At 47.5% G+C, this 20,091-nt stretch overlaps 1 pseudogene; it reads left to right on the top strand.

Annotated features, from left to right (window-relative positions):
• The first annotated feature begins 356 nt into the window (after positions 1–356).
• LOC125152552 (40S ribosomal protein S3-like) overlaps positions 357–20,091 on the top strand; it is a 31,781-nt pseudogene continuing 12,046 nt past the window's right edge.

Raw genomic sequence — 20,091 nt, forward strand, 5'->3', positions numbered from 1 at the left:
TCCTGGCCACCTCCTTCCCTCCAGGCCCCCAGGCCTTTTTCAGTGCACCTGCTGCAGGCTTCTTAGTGCCTGGAGGAAGGAGGTCCTGGCATCCAGGCCCTGCCTGGGATGTACTGGGAAGCTAGACAGAGTGGCTGTCTAGTAGCCCCTGCCTGGATCTGTCTACCCACCTCTTCCATCCTGGGTCCACATTCAAGGCAAGTGGGCTTCCTTGAGGAGTTGACAGAGACCTGAAGAACAATACAGGATTTCAGGCAGAGAGAATGGAATATGGCAAGATCTGGAGAACACAGACCCTGGTGACTTCAGAACTGGATAGGAAGCTGGTGGGGCTGGAATGTAGAATATTGGCATGGGGGCTGGAGAGTCAGGATGATGCTAGACACAGGGTAGGGGGTGTGCGTGGGGGGTGCAGCAGGGCCAGGGCAGCCTGAGTGAAGAGTCTAGACTTTATCTTGAGAGCAGTGGGGGATCCACCAGCCCACCAAAACCATTAGATTTGTCCTTTAGAAAGATCACTGTGGCTGCAGCTGCCTGACATGTCATTAGACCCCACCCCTCCCCACAGGGCACTCACATCTGTGCCTGCCCCTCTTTCTGGGCAGGAAAGAGCTGCACACATCCAACCCTAAGGATAATTGGGAACTGACCTGTCTTGCAGTCCCCGTGGGAGGGGCCAGAGGAAGCTGCCCTAGCTGGCAGGGGGGCTGGTATAAGGGGGGCACGAAACAAAGGGAAATTGAAAGTCACCACACTTGGGCCATTTGGAAGGAGCACTTTCCCCCCTTTGACGCTGTCCAGGAGTTCCCAACACCTGGGGTAATGGCAGGTCAAGGGAAGGAGACCTGGCCTGACACCAAGGCACCAGTCTCTAACGGTGAATTTGGGGCATCAGGACTATTTTTGGGTAGAGGAGGTGGCAGGCATGTGGAAGTGTGTGTGTGCAGGTGGGGGGTAGATTTTGCTACCCAGGAACCAGGCTACTGTCTATTCCACTTCCTGGGACCCAACAGGAGAGACCCCTGCCCGAGTGACACATGACATTCTGAAACCGCAAAGCCCAGGGCGGCCTCAGTCACTAATTAATTAATGATGCTCCCTGACTGTCTCCTGGAGTTCTTCCTCAAACAGGGGCGGGGTGGCTGAGGCTGCCGAGGCTCCATTCAGAGGTTTGTTGAATGGCTAATGGCTATTGAGACAGAGTGTCCACTAAGGCACATCTGATTTCGTATTTAACATTTAAATATTTCATTAATTAAATGTGGCAAATATTTAATTAAACACCATCAAAGCCACCATGACACTCCACGCTGCATAATTCAAAGGTGAGCCAGCCTTCTCTCTGGGCTCCCCACCCTCCTCCTAACAGTGCTGTCAGTCCTCCTGCCTGGTGGGAAAGAAACCCACTCTGGAACCCAGTTCTGAGACCCAGGGCATCCCATTCCCTGGACACTTGTTTGATTGGACATCAGGCTAGCTGTGCTATAAACATTCTCCCCACCAGCACCCAGAGTCCTGTCCTACGGCTTCCCCTCTCCTCTCCAAGCAGACACAGTTAGGATCGGCTCCTGGCTTCCAATCTTCCTGCCTGGTATAACAGATTCTGACCTTGGCCACGTGGCTGGATGAGGGATCCAGGCTGGGCCAATCTGAATCCTTCACCAGGATTTATCTAACTGGAGTCAGAAGGGAAAGACTTGTTCTTTCTGACTATAGGTTCTGAGAAAGTAAGCTGGGGACTGGCTGAGGCCATGTTCCCTGACACCCAGAGAAAGCCAAACCATAGAAGAAGAAACCTGACATACACAGAGAAAAGAGAAAGCCCAAGACAGTCCCTAAGCATTCTAGTGTCTGGATCCAGCTCTTCCTGAAGAGAGAACTACACCTGTTCTTTTTGTAGTAGAATAGACAAGTCAGTAAATGCCCTGTTTGTTTAAGATGGTTAAAATCAGTTTTCTGTCATCCGTAAACAAAACAGGCTTGAGCAACACCCCCCATTAACATCAAGTCACTTGTATGCAGATAAAAATGACTTTGGGTCATTTAATTGTAAATGATACTTGTTAGTAGCTCTTATACCTGCCAGCAAAGGATGTTGTATTTCCTTAAATATGGCCTCTGCTCTTCAGAATGAAGGGAGGCATATAACCCTGAAATGAAAGGATGAGTTCCTCTGGCAACTGTTACTTCTGCCAGTAAGGTCAGCATGCTTCAGGAACTGCTGGATCCAGGGGCTCTAGTGCTGTCATCAGAGCTCTCTTTTCTCTCTCTCAGTCAATATCTCTCCTCCTCCTTCCCCGCCTCTATCTTTTCCCTCTGTATTCCACAGTGCTGGTTTCCTTCTCCAGCAAGCCTTCTTCCTGTTATAACCCTGCAGCTCCAGGCTCCCATTATCCTTACAAAGAGAAAGCCCTGTAGGAAAGGGAATCTTTTTCTCCCCAGAAACACAAAAGTTCTGGGATTAGCTCTGAATGGATGAGCTGTGGTTATGTGCCCATTCCTGAATCAATTACTGTGACCACCATGAGAATATACTCCTTGGTTCAGCGGAGTACTGTGCCTGCCCCAGAGGACGAATGGAGTCAGGTGGACCCTGAGAGGGAGCGTGGGTCCCCAAGAAAAGTTGCAGTGCTGTTACCACAAGAAGAGTGAGTGGATGTGGGTGGAAGAGGGGAGCACCCTAGACTAGAGTGACACATTGCCTTGGGGGCCTTTTCTGCCCTGGAGACCTTTCCTTGTAGAGTGCCCTCGGGGCATGCAGAGTGGAGGTGAGGCTGGTGCAGGAGAGAGGCTGCAGGAGCAAATTGTGTGCTCCACAGCCTGGAGATTGGGGTTATTAGCACATCTTCCTTCCCCTGAGGGGGCAGAGCAGGGGAAGATGGTTACAGCAGGGGCTGAAGCTGGTGGAGAAGGGTTGCTGACAAAGCCAGCCTAATGCACCGAGAAAGCACCTACTGTGTGCAGGTACTCAGCTTTGGGGCATGTCTTGGGGCTACACTGCTGGGATCTGATTGTGCACAAAAGAGAGAACGCTGGTTGGGACCTGAATGTGGGGCTGTTTAACCTGAAGAAAAAGGATAGAGGTATTCCTGGACATAAAACCAAAGCCATGGATAACTGATAGTAAATAACATGATTGATAATAAATAATGCTTTTTTATTATGCTTATTGTTTATTGTCTGTCTCCCCTCTTATGTCAATTATCTATTGGTATAGCCACCCCATAAATTAGTGGCTTAAAGCAACGGCAATTTATTATTTCTAATGACTAAGTGGATGGCTGGGCTCAGTGGCAGTTCTATTCCATGTGATGTTGTCTGGGGTCATTCAGATGGCTGCTTTTAGCTTGGAGCTTGGCTGGAGCTGGAACATGAAGATGGCATTGCTTGTTTCTAGTGGCTAGAGCGACCAAGGGCAGACTGGGCTCCCTTCTGGGCAGTGTGGTTGGACTTCTTATATTGGACGCTGGGCTTCCAAGAGACCAAAATCAAACCTGCCAGTTTTCTTAATGGTTAGTCTCAGAGCTGGCACAACCTCGCTTCTGCTATATTCTATTGGTCAAAGCAAATCACAAGGCTAGCCCAGATTCAAGGAGAGGGTAATTAGACCCGTCTTGATGCTTGGGGCCTTGGCTTCTCCATCTACAAAGTGTGTGCATGGGGCTCTTGACTAAATGGGACTGAGGAGCCTTTTGGTCCTGTAGTTCTGTGATCACCCTAAAACACAGATTTACTCATTCAGTTACTGCTGGTGCTGAGAGCCAAGCACTATGCTGGGTGCTGGGACACAGAAAAGATAAGACACAGTTAGGGACTTCACAGATGTGTCCATAGACCCATAGACAGGGAAATGTGACCAGTATATTAGGAGGGGTGGACACACTGCCCTCAAGATCTAGGTCAGATTGGTTCAGGTAACGTTCTTAGGCCAGTTCTTCCATTTCTGGCTTCCCAGCAGAATCCACCTGTGCAGAGTATTTTTAAAATGCTGATGCTGAAGCCCCCACCCCTAAATATTTGATTTAATTGGTCTCAAGTGCCCCCTGAGGTTTAATCTATGTTAAAAGCTTCCCCAGATTATTCTAATATGCCCCAGGGCCTCTGGTTCCGATTTCCAGCCTGGGTTTCCAGTCTCCTCTTGGCTCCCCAGCTTATGCTCAAAGGTAGCCCTTTCTCCTTGATTTTCCTTCCAAAATACCCCTCTCCCTGGAAGCACTGGGAGAAGCCAGCCTGTAGTGGAGTTCTGGGGAGTGAGGAGGCTGGCACCCGTCAGCTTCTCACCACTGCGGAAGGCTCTCTGCCCTCCCCTGGCCTGAGTCCCTTCTACCCCCATAATTGGGAACTTGGCCTCCAGAAACCTGGCAGACTATGTTTCCTCGAGGCCTGGGAGGACACCACCAGCACTCAGTGGAAGGGTAACAACACACTAGTTCGCTCACTGCCGTCCACAAGCACTAAAACTGCAGGGCTGTTTTGCCACTGCCCAGAAGGTGCCAGCAGCCTGGCCCCATGTGCATGGTGTTAAAGAAAAAATTATTCATGACACTTGTTAGAAATGGTAAGGCAGACTTTATTCAAGGTGGGGGCATAGATGTAGGAACCACTGCAATGGGGTCTTGACTTCGAGGAGAGAGATTGGCCTCAACTCCAAATACAATAACAAAAGTAGAATTTATAACCAAGGAGCAGGTGCAGGGGTCAGTGATGGAAAATTACTAAACATCGGGGGTTAGTAAGGATTCTGGCTAAACCAATCTAACAGGATTCTTGTTGAAGGCAGGCCAGGCTGATCAGATATCACCTGGAGGATAGTGGAGGACAAAGAACCAGATTTCAAGGGGGATCAGATATTGAGGGGCAAGGGGGGGGGTTGGTTCTGGTTAAACTGACTTAGCAAGATTCTTGCTAAAATCAGACAATGCAGAGACAAACAGAAGTCCAAAAGTCAAAACCTCTTTGAAAACAAAAAAAAAGTTGAGGGGAGCCTGAGTCAAGTTTGGTGAAGAAGAAAATTCTTCTCAGTGTCCAGGGAACACCCTGCCAAGCAGAACCAGGACCACTGGCACTCCATCCAAAGAAATTCGGGAACCTGAGGGAGGCAGTCCAAACTGAAAAGAACAGTGGGCTCTACTGAGGAAGGAAGAGGGTGTTAACAAAAAATTTTTTGTTAACAAAGAATATTTATATTCTTAAGGAGATGAACTGGGGGTGGCATGGGGTGGGGGGAGGACTATCAGGGACTAAAAAAAAAAAAGATTTCTCAATTTAAAAATCCAACCGATGAGTTCAGAAAAAGAGTGATCACTGCTGAGAAATAAGTCAGTGTTCTGGGAGTTCAAGTGGAAGAAAAATCTCATTGCAGTACCCAACCAAAGAGAGACTTGGAAGACAAATCTGGGGACAATCTAATCTAATCTTCAAAGGAGAGGATTTTCAGAAAAATAAAAAATTTAAAAAAAGGAAGAAGAAGAACATATAAAGGGAAAACAATAATTGAACAATTAATGTAAGAACGTTTTCTGAGCTGAAGAAAGGCTTGATTAAAGGGGCTGATAGAGTTCTAGGAAGGATTAATTAAAAAGACATATACTTAGACCCTAGTGTAATTCCTGAATTATAAACTTGCAGACAAAAAGGAGGGTTACTTACAAAGGAAAGAAAAATCAGGCTCGTATTGGCTCTCTTATCTGCCTCCTTGCCATACAATCACAACTGTGATTTCAGAGTTTTGAGGGACAAAGACGATGACCCAAGAATCCTATACCTATACAAGTTAATCGTTCACATATCAGGGTGATAGCAAGAGCTTTTAGAGCATGTAAGATCTTGCACCCCATCTGAAGAGAATGCTGGAGAGATGCCTCAGCCCAAACCAGATGGATAAGGGAAACAAATAATGACCTGGAAATTGAATTCAGAACGATCTCAGCAAAATCCAGACATTGGAGGTAGGGAAGAAGGTGGAGAATGGCAAGAAGAAAGCACGTAAGAAAGTGACTTGAGGGCTTCATCTAAATAGGCAAGAAAACATCTTGATGGTAGAGCAGTTACTTGAAACTGATATGGCTAGGTGGTGGTTTAAAAAATATATCCACAGATTCTTCAGCAATCTTCCCTTTAAGAGACAAGGTTAATTCCCCTTCCAAGAAGTGTGGGATGGACTTAGATGACTCACTTCTAATCAACAAACAACACAGTGATGCGGTGTGACTCCGAGGCTAAGCCATTAAAGGCATGGGACTTCTGCCCTGACTCTACTGGGAGCAGCCCTATGGGCATCAGCCCGTGTAACAAAGAACTGAAGCTTCCTGCCAATAGCCACACAAGTGAGCTGGGAAGAGGATTCTCTAGACCCCATCAACCTTCAGATGACCATAGTGTTGGCTGACACTTGATTACAGCTTGGTGAGAGACTCTGAGGCAGACCACCCAACTAAGTCACTCCTAGACTCCTGACCCATAGAAACTGTGATATAATGAATGTCTTTTGCTATAAGCTGCTGAGTTTGTGGATAATTTGTTACACATTAATAGTTAACTAATTCAATCTGTTAAGAAAGACAGCTTTCTATGTTTGTTAGGGATGGAAGGTAACCATTAGTGGGAGTGAAAAATATTACAGAATTTCTAAATTAAAAGGGGAAAAGAATGACTAGACACCTGAGCAAATCTGCAGAGGCAACTAAATGGGAACGGGAAAATAATAACAGGATAAACAGAAACTAGAAAAACATTCAGTAAAATTAGTTAACGTACAATAAGACTGAAGATGTCAAAGCCAATATATATATAATTTCATAATAAATTATGAATTGTCCTAACAAATTTGGAGAAAAGAAATAAAATCCAAGTCGATATTGTTTATAAGAGACACACCTGAAACAAAGATACAAAAGAAGGTTGAAAATTAATTGTTGAGCAAAGAGATATGAGACAAATGCATGCAAAAGAAAGCATGGTGGTGATATGAACATTAGTCAGCATGGAATCCAAGGTGAAAAATACCGAAGAACAAAGAGGGAAATTATGAAATGTGAAGGTACAATTCACAGAGAAAAAACAACCTTTATAAAACATATGTGCCAAACAATGTAGTAGTCAAACACATAAAGCAAAACTCCTAGGAATATACAGAGAGCATAATAAAAATACAAGTACAATAGGAGGTTATAATACAACAGAGTAATTATCTGAGATCCATTATTCAAGTCCCTGCAGTTAAGTGGTTTCTTTGGGAAACAAAAGTAGACCTAATGCAACAACAACAATAATAATGATTAAAAAAACAGCAGACTTTGGGCACCTACAATGTGACAGCTAAGGTTCTAAGCACTTTGTATATATTAATCCTTGAGGTCCTTACCACAAACTATGTGTCATAGTTATTACTATCTGTTTGCCAAGATGGCTATAATAATTCCTTCCATCCTGGTACACATAACCCTTGCAATATGACTTTACCACTCCCCCTTTTAAGAGGTAGATTCTGTTTTTTTATCCATTCAATCTCGTCTGGCTTTGTAACTTGCTTTGACAATAAAATGTGGCTGAAGTACTTTTCATGACATCCAAGCTAGGCCTTAAGAGGGATTGCAGCTTCACTCTTGGTCTTTTAGAACATTTCCACCATTATGTGAAGAAACCTGAACTAACTTTCTGGAGATGTGTGGCCAAGCACTAATCACCAGACACATGAGTGAGCCCATATTCAAACATCCAGCCTCAGATGAGTTACCAGATGACTGTAGCTGTATGAGTAACCTCAGGCAAGAGCAGCGGAAGAATCACCCAGCTGAGCGTAACCTAAATTGCTGAGTCACAGAATCATGAGAAAATAAAATAGTTGCTTCACGTTTTTTGGAATGGTTTATCTTATGGAAAGAGATAACTGATAACTGATACAAATAAGGAAACAAGCACAGAAAGGTTGAACAATTTGCCCAAATATTCACAGTTAATGTGAGGTTAAGCTATGTTTTGAATCTAGGTACCAACGAACTGCACTTTTTTTTTTAATTTTTTTTTCAACGTTTTTTATTTATTTTTGGGACAGAGAGAGACAGAGCATGAACGGGGGAGGGGCAGAGAGAGAGGGAGACACAGAATCGGAAACAGGCTCCAGGCTCCGAGCCATCAGCCCAGAGCCTGACGCGGGGCTCGAACTCACGGACCGTGAGATCGTGACCTGGCTGAAGTTGGACGCTTAACCGACTGCGCCACCCAGGCGCCCCAACTGCACTTTTATAAAAATTAGTCCCCACACAAACATTCCTCTCAGTTTTCAGGTGATAGAAATGTTCTTGATAGTGATAGAAATATTCCGTAATAGAACACAATTGCAACATGAAACTACAAATCTTAAAAAATGTAAGATTCTATGTAGTAGGATAAATAAATATATAGGATTTTAAATTTTTTTTTTAATTTTTTTTTTAATTTTTTTTTTCAACGTTTATTTATTTGTGGGACAGAGAGAGACAGAGCATGAACAGGGGAGGGGCAGAGAGAGAGGGAGACACAGAATCGGAAACAGGCTCCAGGCTCTGAGCCATCAGCCCAGAGCCCCACGCGGGGCTCGAACCCACGGACCGCGAGATCGTGACCTGGCTGAAGTCGGACGTTTAACCGACTGCGCCACCCAGGCGCCCCTAGGATTTTAATTTTTTAAAAAACATATTTGAATTTTATTTTAAAAAGTGATATTGGATAATTACTAAAATCACATGCAGAACCAGTAAGAGTAGTAAACAATAGACAGGAGAAATTTTACCAAAAATAAAAAAGAGTATTTCAAAAGAAAATGGTTTGATTGTTATGACAGAAGCTGTTAATTGCCACCCAATATCCATTCTCTTCTTACTGACATCAATCTAGTTTTGTTCAACATGGTGATGTGGGCTCAGTTAAAAATTCCGTGTCCCAGATTTCTTTGAAACTAGGAGTAGCCATGTGACATTTCGGCCAATGAGATATGGAAGTCTACTTGTGGGGTTTCTGTGAAAGTTATTGTCTTCCTGATGAATAAGGGATAACCTAAGCTGGCACGAACATTTTTGCACTGAGTTGTGCCCCTCTTCTTCGAGTTGCAACATGGATATGATGCCTGGAGGTGCAGCAACCCTCTTGAGAATTCTAGGAAGAAAGAAATACCCCAAGGATGACAGAGCAAGAAGCCAGAGGAGCCACGTCTGCAATGCTTTCTTTGAGCAGTAGCACCCTAGCACGTCTATTTGCCCTTAGAGTTTTTGGCATATGAGAAAAATAAGCTCTTAGCTTGTTTAAGTTGCTAAATTGGGTTTCTGTCAAATGCAATCCTGACTGATACAAATAGCAAAGGATTAAGAGAGACCCTTAGGATGATAGCTGAAGCCATCAATTACCTTTTGCAAAACATAATAGCATTGCAAACGTCAAATGTGAAGTGAAGGGTGTCTTGTCATGCTATCACAGAATTTTATTGGAAAAATTATACTTCCAAAAAGTCAACATTAGATTTATTGTTTTTAAGCAAACTTTTCATTCAAGTACAACATACACATGGGAAAGTACACTTGATTTATATTTGTTTGTTCTAAAACTATTACATTACTATTGCAATTATAACCTACATTTTGGTAAATATCACATGAAATAAATGTCTTTTTTTCATAATTTTTGGTGTTATTTCTCACCATATAATGCTAACAAAACCTTCTTTTTTACTTTTTGCATGAAATGTTGCCCATATCCCAAGTGGATTGACTTTAAGTGTTTTCTTTTCCTTTTTCCTCTAGTACAATTGTTCTTGAATAATGATGAGGTCCTGTATGTCTTCCAGAAAATAATAGATCTTAGTAGACAAATATATAGAAGATTTAATAATAGAGTTCATTATTACAGGTTTTACTCTGTAAATGGAGAACTCACACTCTTCTCCCATGTCTTGTGGACAGTTGTGAATATCAGTCATGTGCTTGCCCACAAGCAAACCCTTAGACAATGCCACTGAAATAAATTTTTTTTATATGTCACATTCTCTGATTATATATCGTTGAAAGAAAAAGCAACAATTTTTAAAAAATAATCCCTTCAAGAAATTGTCAAAGAAAACAAACCTGTAATACTTTCCCAAGTATTCCAACTAAACAATCTCTTCCAAGTTACCTGGACCAAAAAAAGGAATTATGAAGAACATTTCTTACCAATACCTAAGGGATGGGTTAAAATCAGATGAAAATTTTTAGGAAAGATTACTATAATATGTAGTAATATTAAAAATCTTTTAATATTAAAAAATAATGTGAAAAATCCCACTTATGTACTTAAGAAATTATAAAAAGAACCACACAAAAATCACACCACACATATTCACATAGTAGGAGGGAATTATTAAAGGCAAATTTGCAAATAATGAGATGGAAAATTGAAAATAATATAAAGATAAATGAACCCAAATATGGCCCTTTTTAAAAACCAATTAAATAGGTTCAAGTTTAATTTTGGAAAAAGAAAGAAAGAATAAAAGCAAAAAATATCATTAAAAATGAGCAAGCAGTTGCAAGTGCAGACCTCATGGTATGCATCTTTAAGGCAAACTTGGTGATCTAAAAGAAAATGGGTAATTTCTAGAAAAAGATAGATTGTCAAAATTTACTCAATTATAGGCAGAAAAAAATCTAAGTTGACCCCAATCATAAAGGAGTTGAATAGCAAACAAAATTCTGCCTTTAGGAAGGTGGCCTGATATTCCATTATCCTTCAGATACTAGCTTCTGCATAGAAGAAAATGAAACAAGTGGCATACATAAAAGACAAGTGTAATTCCAATTACTTTGAAATGTAATTTTATTATAGTAAGTTATCCTATCTAGAAACATTATATACCTTGCAAGGAATGCCTTTAATTTTTTATTTTTTTAAATATTTTTAAATGTTTGTTTTTGTTTTTGTTTTTGTTTTTGTTTTGAGAGAGAGACAGAGTGGGAGCAGGGGCTGGTGGTAGAGACAGAGGGAGACACAGAATCTGAAGCAGGATCCAGGCTCCGAGCTGTCAGCACAGAGCCCAATGTGGGGCTCGAACTCACAAACCATGAGATCATGAACTGAGCCTAAGTCGGACATTTAACCGACTGAGCCACCCAGCCACCCCTAATGCTTTTAATCTTTTAAGAAGATCTAAAAGCTGTCTTCCTATAAAATTTTTTAATTTTTATTTATTTTTGAGAGGGAGAGAGAGTCAGAATGTGAGCCAAGAAGGGGCAGAGTGAAAGGGAGACACAGAATCTGAAGCAGGCTCCAGGCTCGGAGCTGTAAGCACAGAGCCTGATGCGGCGCTCGAACTCGTGAACCACGAGACCATGACTTGAGCCGAAGTCAGACGCTTAACCAGCCAAGCAACCCAGTCATCCCTAAAAGCTGTCTCCTTATAAATGCTGAACTTTTCTTATTAAATTTATTCCCTGTTGTTTTTTGGATTTTGTGAACATTGTGCTTGGATTCTACCCCCACCTCCATTTCTTTTCATAATCATTTATTGTGGGCATTGAGAAAATTATTGTTTTTGATATATTTATCTGGAATCTCAGATCTTATCAAAATATCTTTTAAATTAAAAAATTAGCGTTTGCATGTAAAAATATTTCTTTATAGCACCACTTATTTACCCATATTGATGGACACTTGACTTATTTCCAGTTTTGTTGCCTTACACACAATGATGCAGGAAATATCTTTGCCCAGATGTCATTATATGCTGATATTTTCAGTAGATTTTGGAGAGTGGGGTTACTGGGTTGAGAAGACTTCTGTGCTGGAGCTGAGACCCATGGATGCACAAGAAAGAACAAGATCTTTCTACTAAAACTTTATTTCAATTTCATGTAGACTAGTAATCTTAGTTAATTTGGGGTTCCCCCTTCTTCTGGGTGTGAGTCTAAGTTTGGATCTCCCCAAATAATGCCCAGGTTCTCTCTCCTGGTTCTGTATTGCGGGGGAGAGGGTGGGGAGAAGGATGGGGGTTTGGGGCTGGCCTTGCAGCCCAGGCAGTTCTCTGGCTGGGCTACGGCAGTTCCGGGGACCTGTTGCCACCTTATCGACAGAGCCCCACATCTCAGGAGAGGGCCTGCCTACCCCAGAAAGGCACAGACACCTGGCAGTTCTTCTTTGCTCTCTCAGGGCCAATGTCTTGGCCTTTGTCACATCCTCTGCCGTTTTTCTCTGTTCCCTGCAGGCCCCTCATCTGGACCCCAGCCCAGGGACATCTGTTCTGAAGGGCAGAGTGATGGGCTGGGAGGGGAGCTTCCTTCTCCTTAAATCTCTTCCTGACCTCCTAATGTTTCTTCAATGTTCTCTCTGGGCCAAGCACCTTCTCTGTTTACTTAAGGGCTTGGTTTTTAAAGCCCAGAGCTGTAAAAATACCTGCAGTCTCCCCTGCCGACCTCAGACCCTGACTCCTCTCCTGAATTAATGAGGGAAGAATGGCAAAGCTGCCCTCATTGGATAGGGGTGGAGGAGGAAGGACAAATGGAATCGGAAGAGGGAGGGAATAACAGGTGGAGAGAAATAAAACATGGGGTAACATGTAAAAAAAAAATCTGCTGCCACAGACGTTTAGAAATTGTAATAAACAATGCACGATTCAAAAATATGTAGCAATTCACCATCACACCAGTAATGACCTCTACAGGTGTCTAATTCCCCACAACCTCACCAGCTCCAAATGCTATTGTTCCTTTGAATTTTTGTCACCCTCGTGGGTGCTGTTCTCGCTCGAAGGTACTGACACTTAGCGATGTTGAGGGTCTTTCAACATCTGCAGCTCCTTTTCTGTGAACTATCTGGTCCTGCCTTTGCCTATTTGTCTATTGAGTTGTTGGCCTTTGTCTCCTATTTGCAGGAGCTTGGGAAGTGGTGTTGATCAGGGTTCTCCCCAAGAGGTAGACCCCGTTGACTGAGCTAAAGATCTAGGGGCTCAAGAGCCCGCATCCCACATGGGCACAGAATGAACAGGACTGTGGGTGGGACAGCAGGAGAGAGCAGAGTGTAGGCTGAGCCAGCATCACGCTAAGGTCCTTAGAAAAAGAACGAATAAAAACAATGAAATATGCCAAATAAAATACAGTAAAGGGAGGAGGGGAGGGAAGGGGAAGGAGAAGGGAGCAGAGGGGAGAGGGCAGAAAAGGCAGTGATGCTCCGGGGCAGTCCCTGCTGGGTCAGCCACCCTGAGAGCAAAATGGTGGGTCCTCAAACCCCTTCCAATCCCATACCGACTCCCACGCTTCCTTTTAATGCCCATAGCAATCCTGTCCGTACGAATTAATATTCCCACTTAGTGGATTGATTATCCAGGGAGGCCCAGAGAGGTAGAGGGTCTTGCAGAGGACGTAGGTGGGAGAGCCAGGAATGGGGTTTGAGGCTGATTCCCCTCCACATCACTCAAAATACTTCCCCCCCCCTTATTTCCCTTCACTGTTTTTGGTTTGCTTCGTTGTTTTTCATCTTTCTTTTTCTAAGGACTCCCAAATAAACGTGTGGGTCAGTAAAGTGCACATAGTTGGTGCCTAATGCCTGTCCCAGAAAGACTCACTAGGCTGGTCCAGTGGGCTGGTCCTTGCAACCAGTTAATTCAGCCTCTGCCCCTGCCCCGACGGGCGGCCGCAGATGGGGCCTGAGCTGGGATAGTCAGAGGCCAGGTGGGCAGCTCACAGCTGCTGGGTGGGCCTGCCCAGCCCTGGCACACGAGCTGACCTTCCCTCCTGCGTGCAGCCTGGCACAAGGTGAGGGCTGGGCACAAGTGCGCACGGCCAGGTGGGCTTTTTATGGCGTGGCCCAAGGAAGTCATTCTTATTAGCGGCTTTTACACAGATCGTTCACTTTATTTCTAGCTCCTTAGAGGCTTCAGCAGGAGCCAGACAGCCTCCTAGCTTTCTCCGGTGCCCCCCCCCCCCCTCCTCCTTCAAATCCTCGGGCTGAGCTCCTCGCGTCTTGTCTGCAGTGTGTCTGGGGGGGGGGGGGGAGACATGCTAGCCCCAGCCGCCCCGATTCAGCCCCCCTCCCCTCGTACGGAGGATTCTGGCTTCCCGGTCCTCGTCGTCTTAATGCGCATTGCTTTCGATGGCAAACTTGAGGCTCTCTCCAACAGCTGCGAGGCGGGAGCCCGGCCCTCCCTCCCTAGCTCTGCAGCCCCCTCCTCAAAGCACCCCACCTCGCCCCAGCTCAGAAAGTGCCTGTGACTTGCCCACGAGGCCTTGCACCCACTCTTGGCCGAATGCATCATGTCTAGAGCTCCAGCCAGGCTCTGGGCGCCGTCGGGTGTGATGGACGCCATCGGGAGCGGGGCCCGGATTGGGCTTTGGAGCCGGGAGACCCGCGCAGGCTCCCGCTCTGCCATCTACCATCGGTGCGTTCTTGCCAGGACCCTGGAGCCGCCAGTTTCCTCGCGGTCGAGTGCGGTGACAGCCCCCTCCCACCTCGGGGCGGGGCGAAGCCGCAGGCACGTGAACGGGCTGGCCAGCTCTCTTCCTCTAGCCCCGGGGCGGCCCGGCGCCCGCTGCCCCAGAGGGCTGATTGCTCAAGTGGTCCAACTTCCCGGGCCTCCGCCGAGCGGGTCGACACGCCCGCGCCTGGAACAGCCGCCCGAGGGGGCGGCCCGAGGACTGGGCGGGTGGTTCGGGGCCGACTCCTCGGAGGCCTGAGTTACCCGCCACGGATGGCAAAGGCCGGCAGGCGGCCAGAGGAGGTGGGCCTGCTCCGCGGGTGGGCTCCCTCAGGCCTGCGCTAGGGCCCCGCCGTGCGCTCCCTCCGGCGGCGCGATCACAAGGCGTCTGCTGCCATCTAGTGGCGGCGCCCCGGCAGCTGCGCGCAGAGCGGGGCGGCGGGGCCCGGGGCGCGGCGGGGGCGGGGGTTCACGAATCCTCCAGCGCCCCAGAGCCTCTCACCGCCGAACAACGCAGCCAGGAAGCCCCACGCCTCTGCCACCTATGCGGCTCCGGATGCGCCCAGCAGATTGGGGTCCGGAGAGAGGCAGTGTGGTGCAGTGGTTGGCGCCTTGGCTTTGGTGCCAGCGCTAGGCTGTAGAATCAGACTTGCTACACCTCATCCGGGTATCCTGCAGCAGGACCCTTCGCTCTCTGAACCATTTTCTCGTCTGTAAAAGAGGACGAAACAAGTGCGTGCCTTGCAGGGAGCCTTTGCAGAGTACTGCCTGGGCAAACGCAGGAAAAGCCCCAGGCCCATGGCAAAAAGCATAGTAAATGTTAGCTGTTTCTCCTATAAAATCCCTAAACACAAGGGACTCTTAAATACGGAGGACAAACAGGGTTGCCGGAGGGGAGGTGGCTGGGGGGTGGGCTAGATGGGTGATGGGCACTAAGGTGGGCGCTTGTTGTGATCAGCACTGGGAGTTGTATGTATGTGATGAATCACTAGGTTCCACTCCTGAAACCAATGCTACACTGTATGTTAACTAACTTGAGTTTACATAAATTAAAAAAAAAAAATCCTAAACTGCTTCTCAGCTACTCAGACTCCCTCTTCTCTCCCTCTCTCTCTCTCTCTCTCTCTGTCTCCCACTCTCTCACCCTCTCACCAGTGCTCAACGTTGGCCATATCAGGGATTTTCCGTAAACCGGGGGTGCCAATTCCGACCTCCCACTCAGGTATAAGGTAACAAGGGTAAAGAGGGAGCCACCTCTATGCAGACAGGTGCACCTGGTGTCAAAGGTCCGCTGGGCCTTCCGCCTCCTAAGCGCCCAGAGGTTAATTCCCTGTTAGAATGAAAAGACTCTCCCAGCGGCTGCTCGAAAACCGGAGGCTCTGTCTGCAGCCTTGTGGACAGGGCCTATTTCCTGAGCTACAGGCGTCTGGGTGGCTCTTCTTCACTCCCTCCCAGGGGTCACAGACCAGGGGGTCCAAATCAGGGGTCATGATTTCTGACCCCCTTCCACAAAGGCCTCACTGAAGTAGATGCCTCATCCCTTTAGTAATGTGGTGGAGTAATTAAGGAAAATAAACTTTCCTTAAAAAGCGAAAGAGCCGTCTGGATCCATTCACGCATGAGGCACTGTCCCCGAGACTCGGGTTTGGGGTGTGAGTGAGGCATGTCTCACGCACCTTCCGCCAGGCACAGAGCTTTAATTACTTCTCAGGAGGCAGGAAGAAGGGGCCTATAGAACCGGGCGTGACAGCCAGGTACGCCAGCAGGGAGGGAGGGGGACTTCTCAAGCAGCCGCTGCCGCTCTGCCTGTGAAAACGCGGGCTCCAATTCAAAGGTATCAAATATTTGCCTAGCTGTTCAACATTTCTTCAAATAATATACTCACGGCTAATTCATATCTAGACTCGATGTCTTCATCTCTCCCAGGCCTCCCTCCTGGATTAGCGTGTCTTGTCTATTCTGGGAGAAAGTTGTCCTACATTCTAAAAATAGACCCTGGAGTCTGGACACTGGCACGCACAGTCAGCAGAGGCTTTTTTACTTATCTTGACGGCCGTCCTGTGGGGACAGGTGCAGCAGAGCCCAGAGACACATCCGTGAAACAGCCAGTGTGGGCGCCCAGGTGCATGGAGGAGGCTGGGTCCTTGCGAGATGTCTGTTCTGGCTGCTGGCTTCCGAGTGAGGCGGTGGTCTGTTCCCAAGGACCCCCCTCCCAGCCTGGCTCTTTGACATTTGAGGGCAGTACAAGACTTTCACATCAGAGGCAAGGTCCTTTCTGTCCACATACAGGTCCCTTTCTTCCTCAGAGTTAGAAGCCCAGGATGTCCCTGTGTCAGCCAGGACCTGGCAGGAAGCAGGTGGCATGCTCGTTCAGGCCATTCAGGGAGAGCTTAATGAAGGGACATCTTTACAAAGGAGAGCCCAGGAAGGAGGGATGGCACTCTGGGTCTGGTAATGGGGGGTGGGGGGGACTCTTCCCACCCTGGTTTGCAGGGCCCAGAGAGGAGAAGCCACCTGAATCTGGAGGTGGAGAGTGCCATCCGACAGGGGAGGTGATCTTGGGAGGAGAAGCCTGGGGAATGGCCACCCAACCACTCCCCGGTCCATGCCAGTGCTCCCCAAGCTCAAACTCACCCACAAGGCAGAGTTATGTGTGGATGTGTCCATGCAGGGGACCTGCTGGGGGAGGTAGTCAGAGCAGGTGAGGGAGGGTGCAGAAGAGGAGATGGTCAGCTCCCTGTCCCTTTCTTGGGACCTCTCTACCTCGCTCCCCACCTTCTGTCTCTCCTTGTACCAGTCATTATTTCTCTGATAGCCTCACCATCTGCATCTCGGACTGACTCCCCTTCTCTTTGTTTTCCTCCAGCTATATCTTCCCCATTTCCTGTGCCCTGAAGGAGGGCGGGCGGGTGCCATGCCCCTTTCCCAATTGATGGAGTTGTAGGGGGTTCCAATAGTTCTCCCCACGGTCGCCTGCCAATGCTAGAGGAGGGGGAGCAACCTGGCCCTGGAGACCGGCTTCATGTGACTCTCTGCTCTTCCTCCTCTGCACTGCTCTAAATGAGGCCAATCAGGGCTGCTTTCATTTTATTACTTCAAGGACTTCCTCATCCACTTCCTTTCATCCTTCTTGCCGCTCTGGCCTGGAATTAGGGAGGAGGAGTTGTAGAACCTCTAACGGCCCCACAGTCCTAATGAGAGCTCCCCCTGGGTGCCCAGCCTGCACACGTGCTGTGGGGGGCCTGCGCTCAAGGAGTCACAGCAGATGGGGGCTGGACCCACCACCCATTCACACAGTCACTTGACAGAATGCACCCAGGGCCACTGCACTCGGGCCCTGCGTGAGACCCCGGTTGTATATACAACAATGAAGGATTTAGTGTCTGCTCTTGACAAATACAGACATGTACCCTGTGTACTGTGTGATACAATGCATAAACTCGTCTAAGCTTTAATTTCCTCTTCTGTTAAATGGGGGAGACATCCCTAACCCCAGGCTTGCTTAGGGGTGATGTGAGATCACAGGGGGGGCTGTTAAGTGACAGCAACTTGTGCCCCATCCATGTACATAAAAGGTAAAACCTCAAAAGGAAGGTGGGGCCTCCCAGCTGGGGGCCGAGGATGCAGACCTCAGACAGCAGGGGGAGGGACAGATGTGGGCCCAGACCTCCAACTTCAGCTCTGGTTTTAAATGGAATAAAATAATCCCCCTAATAAATAACCCCTCTATGAGGCAGGTCCCCTTGTGAGGTCACTCCTAGTAACAGATCTCACCACGGCACAGAGAATGTTCTGCTCCCCCTATCTGGGGATGATATATACAGCCAGCTAATGCAAAATGAATTTTCATGTTATTTTTGCTTATTTTTTAAGTCCATTGGGTGCATCGCGGCTGATCGCTGTTCTGACATTTTTCTTCCCTCATTAAGAAAGATGCCCCTGGTGAGTTACCTGTGTCGGGCTCAGAGCAGAAAATAAATATCGCTGGCATCCACTTTCCTGTGCTCTCTGGGTGTAATTAAGAAAAAGGCACCTGCAGGAGACAGAAAGAACAGGGCAGAAAACGGCCAAGTGGTTACCCTTCACAAGAACTTTAAAACCATGGTCTTTAAAACCATCCGAATGTCACCCTTCCATGACCTCTTTCCTGACCTGTTGGGGCCTCCCTCCACCTTTGCACCCTAACGCTATTCCGTTCCACTGTGGTTTGCTTTCCTTTAGCATATATATCTCTTATCCCTGCTGTGGTAGACAGCCCTGTTCTTCCCTCTGTCCAAGGTACCTGATTTTCTTTTGGGACCCACCGTTCCGGGAACCCCATGCAATCTGGGTGGAGCCTGCCTGTGCCCCAGGAGACAACCAAACCAGGGCAGTCAGACTTGTCTCAGGACTTGCCAGGAAATGCTTCATGAAATACTCTTGGGCTGAAGCTTAGCCTGGGGCTATGGCCATTTTGACTTCGGGGAGAAATTGTCTTGAGAAGGAAGCCAGACAGGGGTGCCTGGCTGGCTAAGTCAATAGAGCATGAGACTCTTGATCTCAGGGTCTTGAGTTTGAGCCTTACGTTGGTGGTAGAGGTTACTTTTAGGAGGAGGAGTGGGAAGAGGAGAAGAAACTGGACTGCTGAGCCTCTCATGAGAACTTGGGACCCGGTGTCCCATGTGTGCCCTGGATCTGGAGCCTGCTGGATCTTGCAGACAGGCATTATGGGGACCCTCCCATCTTGCCTCTCTCTCACTGTGCCCAGCCACTGCCTGTGGTTCAGGGAGCTTGTCATTGGGTCCGTCTCCAGAGGAGGCAGAGCTGGCACCTTGGGCTCAGTGCTCAGGGCTGCAGCTCAGGAGTGTTGGTAATGCCCTGGCTTCCTGTTTTACAGCCAGAAGTGTTCCATAAATGGCACAGCTCCTTCAGTGAGCTAAGTCCCCACTTCCTGCTGGGTCTGACACCCCCACCAGTGATCTCAGAACCCAGGGTGTGAGACGCATTTCATCCCCTGGGCCAGCCGACCTGCTTCAGGGCCACATTTGCCACCTTCAACTTGGGCTTTTGTTCTGCATCTCTGCAGAGGGTTCACATGCCAGGGTTTCTCTTTCTGTTCTGATCCTGCTGCCCCACTTTGGGCCCCTTTCCCCTGTCTTGTCTTGTCCTCTTTCCTCTATAACCTTTAGTCATGTCCACCAAATTATGAGCATCTATGAGGCACCTGGTGTACACAGCCCGAGCAGAGGCTTCCCTGACAGCCTGTGTGACTTGAGTTCCAGCGGTGTTCTCTCTCAGGGTGCCCCATTCTTTTCCTACGCAGCAGTTATCACCCTTTACCATTGTTTTTTGTAAGTGGTTTTTTGTTTACTGGATTCACTGCTGTCTCTTCAGTTGTTCAGTTCTCAGAAGATGGAAACTTTTATTGTTTTTCGCCTTACACTTAAGTCAGGGACTGGCACACAGGACCCTCAGGAAACATCCGTGGCATGACCGTGTGGGTGAACGTGAGGGGGTCGGGCCCTGGCCCTGGTGCTGAAGCGCAGCATTGCCGACTGGGCCTGAGGCTGTTACCACAAGGCTGGGCATCGGGTGGGCGGAGTGCTGTGGGGTGAGGGGTGGACCCAGGCCGCCAGACAGCTGTGGTGTGGAGTGTCCTTGTGCAGACCAGACCCAGAGCCCAGAGCACTGAGAAGACA

The sequence above is a fragment of the Prionailurus viverrinus genome, chromosome E2 (genome assembly GCF_022837055.1).
Source record: "Prionailurus viverrinus isolate Anna chromosome E2, UM_Priviv_1.0, whole genome shotgun sequence".
NCBI classification, from domain to species: domain Eukaryota; kingdom Metazoa; phylum Chordata; class Mammalia; order Carnivora; family Felidae; genus Prionailurus; species Prionailurus viverrinus.